Source organism: Capsicum annuum, chromosome 10, assembly GCF_002878395.1.
Source record: "Capsicum annuum cultivar UCD-10X-F1 chromosome 10, UCD10Xv1.1, whole genome shotgun sequence".
Classification (NCBI taxonomy): domain Eukaryota; kingdom Viridiplantae; phylum Streptophyta; class Magnoliopsida; order Solanales; family Solanaceae; genus Capsicum; species Capsicum annuum.
In genome coordinates this window covers 80485821-80494570 of record NC_061120.1, presented here as the reverse complement: position 1 = coordinate 80494570, position 8750 = coordinate 80485821, and the positions used below count along the sequence as shown (strand labels likewise).

The window sequence follows — 8750 nt, the reverse complement described above, 5'->3', positions numbered from 1 at the left end:
CATTATACAACATAGAGATTAATCTAATAGTAAAAGAGAGAGAAATAATACTTCAAACATTAAGAGTTCACCCAAAATCTCTAATCCAAAGCTACTCCACATGATGAACATATCAACGGTGAGAACTCATACTATGATTTGTCAGGACCCAACCTTAAGCCTAGTCGTGATGGGTATCTTAAGCCCACCGAGGACTGGAGATCACCCTCATAGCTTGTTTAACCGAGCAAAATCCAACTAATAACAAAGAAGAAGACATCCAGAGAATAAAGATAAAATAGTTAATGTAACTCAAGAATAATCTCTAAGAGTCAACAATATTATCCAACCTACACATGTCCACAAAAGCCTCTAAACTAATTTGAATATCAAACTAGGTCAGGACATTCCCCCGACCATGACAACAATAATGATAATGATGATGTTAATGTGACCTCTTCAATTCTAAAATATAGAATGAAACCAATGGAATGACTAAGCTTTCTAAAGGATGAAAGCTCACCACTTCACCGCAAATTAACCGACGAATCGAATCACCTAACACTGCATAGGGATAAAACATGTGTCTTTGGACCCTACATTATGAAACAATGTATCATTGTAAGATGGTTAGTAGGGTGAGAGCTAGCATGTAACTCAGGATAGGGGATAATATAATGCCATTTTCCAAGACAAAGCCAAATCTCACTGTATATGTTCATATACATACATGTATATATATAATATATTGGTATAGGGTACAAGGTTTAAGAATGAGATTTAAAAACCATTAATTTAGACTGTGCAGCTCTAGCTATCCTAAGGGCACCCATGAGCTATATGGGTTTAGCTCCCCCTATTGAATAGGATCTAGCGTGGGTTAGCCGCACGAACCAGAGAAATACAATTAAGTGCAAGGGAATCCATGACCTAAGTCATTCAAAAATACATATATAAAGTGTGAACTATGCAGCCGACCACAAAGGCCCCCACACTGGCAAACCTGTTTCCAGTATCGGTGTAATGACCCTCAAGGTCATTTTTTATATTTCTATTTATTTTTCCCGTTAGAGACTTTCTATAGCTACCCCAAGTCATTTATGAGTTGCTATAACTAATAGTTTGATTATCAAATAGTTCATTTGGTTTTGACAGCCAATTTTCTTTTTAGAAGTCTTCACTTGTTCCAAATGGAAATCGGGTAAAAAAACTTTAGCAAAACAATATTGGATGTGAATTCTAACTATACCAATAGCTCTGGAATATTAATTTTAGGCTAAGTAGACCTTTGATTCAGATCTCAATGCACCCAATCTCATTTCGACCTATTGGTCAAAAAGTTGGAAAATCAGGAATTTAGGTGTGGGGCCCATATTGGTCAAAACAACCTCGAATGGAAAATGCAACTTTTTCAATGCGTCTGAAACATTGAAATTAGTGTATTTACATAGTTCATTTGTTTATATCGACTTCCTAATGAATTCCAAGGCGTCATTGGAAAAGTTGGAAATTTTCTAAATTGTTGGTTCTGAGGTATGCGCGATCACACAAAGGGGCATCATGATTGCCCTATGTCATGTCCATAAGAGGGGCTATGATTGCCTTTACATGATCTCTATCCACGGATGGCGGTGTCCACACCTAAGTGCCTGAGTTGGGTATTTAAAAGCCCATTTGGCCGTATTTTTGGACATTTCCACTCATCTTTGAGAACAAGGAACCCTAAAATGGTGTGACAACCTTAAATTAAGTCTTGGATACCTCTTGGGAGTTTAGTTGACATATATTTTCGTGATTAACATTGTATTTAAGGTATGAATCTTTCCATGTCATGTTTGAACTTCTTGAACTCTTGACCAAACCCCCACACTACAAGAAAGAAGATATTTCCTAACAAAATATTTTGTTGCCATATAGTGAATGTTGTTGCCAAAAGTACTTTTGGCAACAGTAAAAAAGTCATTGCAATAAACACTGATGGAAAAAGTTTTGTAACAACAAAATGTATTATTGAAAAAACTAACTTAACACAACCAAAAGTATTATTGCCTTACATTCGCATAGTTGTGGATTATAATAATTTTCGCAACTAAATCTAATGTTGCCATAAATTAACTTTTTTACCAACACATACTAGTTGTTGCAAATACATGGAAAAAAATTAGTTGATAATTTTTTAGGATGACTCTTTAGCAACAATAATTTTTATTGCAATAAATTAAATATTTTATATATACCTTTAGCAACAATTTGTGTGTCACGGCGTGAGGCTACTCCCTAGTCGTGATAACGGTGCTTACGGTCACAAGTTACCATAAGATAACCCATGAGCTGGTACCTTCTATAAACACTAAATAAAATATGAACATAACACATACGCAGAAGATAAACTAAGAAGAAAATATAAAATTGAATACTAAAATACTGATCAATCACAAGTCTGAAACATCTGATAAAAATACTAAAACACGACTAATAAGAATGAAAAATAACCAATTGTCTGAATATCTAAAAAGCCTCTAAGACAGACTATGAAGTTGATGGGACAAACCCCCAACTAACTCCAACTGACTAGGTAAAAGAAATATTGATATAACTGATTGAAACATAAACTTGTCCTCAAGGGATGAGGACTCACCACTGTTGCTGCTGCTGTATACTGAACTATCTAAGCACGGTCCGAAAACTGTGCATCCAAACCTATAATATAAGACATCATAGCACAAAGAAGAGTTTGCGATCAGTGCTTTGAATGTATTGGTATATGAGATGAGGTTATGCTGATATACATGAGGAACCGTGCATAAGAACTAAGTACTAACTGAATAGCATGAGACAATAGATCATGAATGCATGAGAAACTGAATTATATGAGAATGCAAGACCAAGAATATAATATTTTTGAAATAATTTGTAAATGGAAATGCTAAAATCTGATAACTGAATTATTGGTAATCTGAATACTTTGGTCAAGCAAGCTTGAACTAAATTCTATTCCGAATACTACACTAATAATGTGGGAGGTATCATCTAACCCACATGACCCAATCTGAACTAATCGGGGTCCAACCTGTAACCCAATTGGAAGGGTGTCAGTACCGTGCCACGGACACTAACACTGGCTACGTGGATCCACTAAATTGGCATCCCGAAGGACTAAAGAGTCACCTTATACTGGTAGGAGTACTCATAAGATATGTATCTACCCTAAACTGGCAAGAAGACATCTCAAACCTACGCTGGCTATGTAGTTCTGTAACTCAGGGATTGCTACTAAGGCTCACACCCTAAACTGGCAGGAATATCCCCATCCCTAGGTTCGCTCAGTGCTGAATCTTACTCCTAACTGAATGACACTAATTAGCAGACTGAACTAAGTTTAACTGAGCAAATAATTATTCATAATAACTGACTAAATTACAATATTCATAGTTTATCCAAAATCATTCTGAGGATACTGAAATTATGTAAACAACTAGGCATTGGGTGTTCATACCCCACCAGCACTAACTAGAGTAATAGTAATGCCATATAAAAGATTTAAAAACTATAATACAGACTCATTGTTCAAAACTCAACTTAGGCTATTCATCAAACACATGTGAGTCATAAACTTAAGCATGAGAATGGTAAAACATGTGATAATAACATGGTTACAATACTAAAACCATGAATTAGGGATTTAAATATAAAGATCTCAATATTCAAAATATGTAATGGCTTATTCCACTTGGAAATACTTATAATCATAACTTGAAATCAAACTATCAAGATATCCATGGACATAGTTCAACTTAAACATGTAAAACTCATGATTTAAGAATAAAAAGGGATTCTTGGACTCCATGGGTGAAAAAGGCCCATAGATGAACATCACACATACCTCACTAGATGATTTTGTGAAGATTCTTGATATTTTTTTTAGGTTTGAATCTTGAATTCCTTGATTGCTTGAGAATGAGTTAGGATTTGTTCTTGAGGAAGTGAAGGTTTCTTTTGAGTGAATTTGCAATATAAAGAGCAAATAATGCTCTTTGGAGAGTTAAATCTCTTGTTCTGGATTAATTGGGTTAAGAAAAATGACCCAAATATCCTTAATTAATGAGAAACAAAAAGCTAGATAGGGGAGAGAGGGTGCGTCACGGGTTCTAGTACGGTACACTGAAGCGGGCATCGCAGGCTCATCCCAGTGCTACTACAGTTTTGGTGATCCAAACACACCCCTACTCTCGTCGAAAATTCCAAAACTCACCCGAGATGTACTTTGAACAACCCTGATCATGAATCAACTTAAAAATCAACATTTTGAGGTCAAGATGATTGAAAATAAAATCATCAAAGTTTAGAGGTCTTGGAAATGACTAAGTCCTCAACGCTTAGCCAAATTTTCAAGTTTTTTGGACACCCCTCCCCCCAACATGCAACTTGAGAGATAAAATGAGCTAAGACTTTTACGGGGTATTACATTATGAATAGTTGATACATACACCATACACATTTATTGTAAAGAATTTACACAAATATTTAAATTAAAATTATTTAAATTTTTAAAGGTCAATACATAAAATTGATGTACTAGATATTTAATACTTCTAAAAAGCTAAATACTTTTACATGTCTTTAATTGTAAAATAAAGCATTTGCTAAATAATAAAGTAGTACTTGCATTTCAGTTGTGTTGAATTACGCATATTCATCCTACAAATAAAAGATAAATATAATTACACTTTGATAAAGTTATAAAACACACAAATATAAATTTAAAAAATAGAGGAAATCATATAATAATACATTAAACTATGCCCCAACTCACTTTGATCTCTCATTATATCTCTTCGTTTCATTTGCATTTAAGGAAAAAGCATGATGATAATATCTTCAGGAAAAATAACTGAAGTGTTCGCATACTTTTCATTTGTAATGTTGCCAGGATTTTATTACTTGGGTTTAATATCCTTTCAAAGAAGCCAAAACTTATCACAAATATTACATGGGAACTTTTTATAAAATATATAATGAAACCAAGAAAACAAAAACAAAAGGAGTTTTTTAGGGCCCCAATAACAACTCGATATTTGATTTTGCAAGTGCATTCTAAGCTGCCCTACACTACTATTGGAATTAGAGGCAATTGCATTACTACGTAGACTCTATCTTGCTCTATACTACTACATTATTCCACTTCATATTAAATATTCAATTTATGTTAAACACAAAGATATTTAGCCCTATGATTTTTCCTCAAGTGATATTTTTTCACTCAAAAGTCTCCTATTTGTTTCTTCTATAGTATGCAACATAGTATGAGCTTTCAAATATTCTTAGATCTTTTACAAAATCTGCAAGTTAAAGTCACATGAGTTTATATTTTCTAGATTACTAAATAATTTTGACAGAGAACAAAGGCCAAACACAAATTTATTTCTCTACCTATTTATTTGCTTCAACCAACTCTTTCAGAATATATTTCTTCAAATCTTGAGAATTCAACTTTGAAAGCCATGTTTTTAAGATTCGTTTCTCTGTTAGAGTAGACTATAAAGAATAGAGTAATAAAATAAGATAATTATCACCTTAATAAATTAAATTTAATCACATTAAATAAACACGTGAAGCTCTGAATCCTTGTCATCACATAAAGATCTAAATTTATTACAATCATTAGATTGTCACTTATAAACTTTACTTATCAAAAGTCAAGTTATCTTTTGCGCTGTCCAATTCTCTTTGTTTCTTATCTTTTTCTTTCCATGTAATCTTCCAACAACTGCTCATCAAAGAACATTAGCTTGAAGTAAATATGTACCTAAAATACATTTCGTTGTGTTTTTCTATTGTAATATTTAGTTATTTAAAAAATAGCATATCAATTGTGTTATATGTTTGGAAGCTGAAAGGTGTCCTGCACTCAAAATAGTATAATAAATTAGGCTTAATAGAATCTATTTATGAAGATACTATATATAGAAACTGTATTGTCATTGTGGTTTGAAAGAAATTAGTGAGTCTTACCTAAGCAAAGCCAGGATTGGAGCATTTAAGCAAAAGAGATAGCCTACAAATCTAATGTTACAACTAATTCTAGAGCTAGTCTTGTCCTGCAAAATCTTATATACTAGCTGATACAGTTTGTGATTGTTTTCTTTACATATCTAGTAGCGTTTGCTTAGATATGACTATATAATGTTTGTACTATGGTATTTAATGAAATGAATTAGTTAAAAAAAAAGTAATAACTCAAAATCACATCTTTTGAACTCACATAGCAGCCTTCAAATCACACTCATGTAAAGGTTATCTCAAAATAAAATTAACAACATACTTCACACCTACATTACAACCATGAAACACCATTGACAACATATGTTAAGAAAAAGTGAGGATTATGTGAGAGTTTAGTGGTAAAAGTTTGAAAAATTAATCTAGAAATCGACCATACATTTTTTCCGTAATGATCAACAAAGAAACTTATAGTAAACTTACAACTTGAAATACCCTAAGAATATTCATATTTCAAGAGTTTTGACTATTATATAACTATACATTCTTGTCTTCCTTTTGGTTTTATACAAGTTGTTACTTAAGACAAACTACAAAGATATTGACACATCCTCCAAATACCAATTATACTTTGAATAGATACTGATATAAGTCTTAACTCTTAAGATCAATGCATTACTTTATCTCGTAATACTGCAAGAGGTCATATTTTATCACTTTAACTTTTCTTTTCTTAAAAAAGCATTATTAGCCGAGCAATAGACATTAGGTAAATTTCAAAATTTATACTCAACTAGTTTATGAAATTACAACTTTTTTACCCCTCCATAGGAGCTCTCACCTTTTCACTCCCTTGGTGATTCGACCTCACAACCTCAACGTTGGAAGTGGAGGGTGCTTACCATCCGAGCAAACCCCTCTTGTGATGATATTATAATTTCATACTACACTTAAAATTGGATATAATGCATTTGCTGGAGAATTTATGATTTTCTTGGTTAAGTTCTTGACAGGTTCATTACCTTTAGAAATGACATCACAGGTGAAATCCCTATTGAGATCAGTAAGTTAAGTAGCTTTACATGCTTAAGAATTAAAAATATTGAATAGATTGGTTCAGTTCTTCAAGAATTCAGAAACACAAGGAAATTGATAATCAACCTATCATGCTAGTTATGAATAACTTGTATTTTCTTATCTTTTATTTTTAATGTACATATATAAGTTTTGATTTTTTTTTATTTTATCTTCTTGGTGTTACTTATCCACCGCCATCACCATCTTTAAGATCTAATTTAATTAAATAAAGCACCACTGCCACAACTCACTATACAACTACCACTTCATAGTGAAAATACCTAAAAATTTGTTGTTTTGAAAAGAAAATGATAATTGTTTTGATAGTTAAAGAAAACTGTTAATGGTAATACTAACAGAGAAAATCAAAAAGATAAATAGAGATTAAAAAAGATGGCTTACTGAAGAAGGATAACAACACAAATGTTGTATAGAATTGCAAGAAATGCAAATCAACCTCCCCATATTGGTGATGTTGCAATTCTTTAGTACTAGGACATACTGCGTGTACTGACCTTGCAGTTGGAGTATCCAGCATGTGTCTGTCAAGAATTTTGAAGAGTTCGAGAAACACAAATTATTAATAGATCCTTACTTAAGAATCAAAAAGCACTTAACCAAATTAAAAAATAAAATAAATCAAATCGAATAGACTAGTTCAGCCAAGCTCAAATACCCAAAAAAAACCCAAAACTAAATCAAATCTTTTTCTATGAAAGATTCACATATTAAAAGAAAAATGGAATTTGACAAAGTCTATGAAGCTATTAAAAACTATAACAGGATAGCGAAAGAGACTAAATCATATGATAATCATACACAAGAATTCATCAAATCATGTGAAAAGATACTAAATGGAAAAAAAACTCACCATACTTTAGGTGGAATGAAGAAGTTACACAACCTCTTAGTGCAACAAATGAAAAGAGAAAAACTAGATTTAATTTTGGGAAAACGAAAAAGGGCTAAAGTTGAAAATAAAAAATTTGGGGAACTTTCAGTCTTTTACAATTTGTTTTGACGAAAAACTAAAAGGCCACACTTTGTTTTGGCAGAAAACTGAAAAAGAATAATTAAAGTTTAGGCCAAAACCTATACAAGTTATTGAAAAATTAAATTTATTAATATAAAAAATTATTGTTGCCAACTATTTTATAAGATTGCAACAAATTAATTAGGTTGTTGCCATTTATTAAAAGAGTGCAACAATATCATAGTTGTTGCAAAGATATTGTGATTTTTTAAAATTTGAAAATTATTATATTACAATAGAATATAACAACAATATTTGAATGTTTGGCAAAAACAAGAATATTGTGTTTAAAAATTTAAAAATATACCAACAACTAAATTAAATTTTTGCCATTTAATAATATAAGACAATAATATTACAATTGTTGCTAAGAAGTTGTTACCAATTTCATACTTTCTTGTAGTGACAATTATCTTGGGGGCTTAATTTATTCCTAAATAAGCTTAGTTTTCACCTATTTCTTGAGTGTTATGAACCCTTGATGGTGTATGAACTTTCGATTGACCTTGAAAATGTGTTTTCCGTAAGTAGGATCTATTTGGAGTTTTTTATGTCATTTTTATACTCAAAGCACAATCGTGCAATATTGGTATCGATGTTCTCATTATAATGTGTAGATTGTGCTTTTGATAGCTTGGAACCTTGAAGAAGCTTCTCGGAA

At 31.9% G+C, this 8750-nt stretch overlaps 1 long non-coding RNA gene across 1 annotated transcript; it reads right to left on the bottom strand.

Moving 5' to 3' along the window:
- Positions 1–2566: 2566 nt before the first annotated feature.
- Positions 2567–8015, bottom strand: LOC107845247. The gene is made up of 3 exons (XR_001666760.2): positions 7928–8015; positions 7459–7598; positions 2567–2679 (listed from the first exon to the last, which is right to left on the bottom strand). It is a non-coding gene; the product is annotated as an uncharacterized LOC107845247 (long non-coding RNA).
- Positions 8016–8750: the final 735 nt, after the last annotated feature.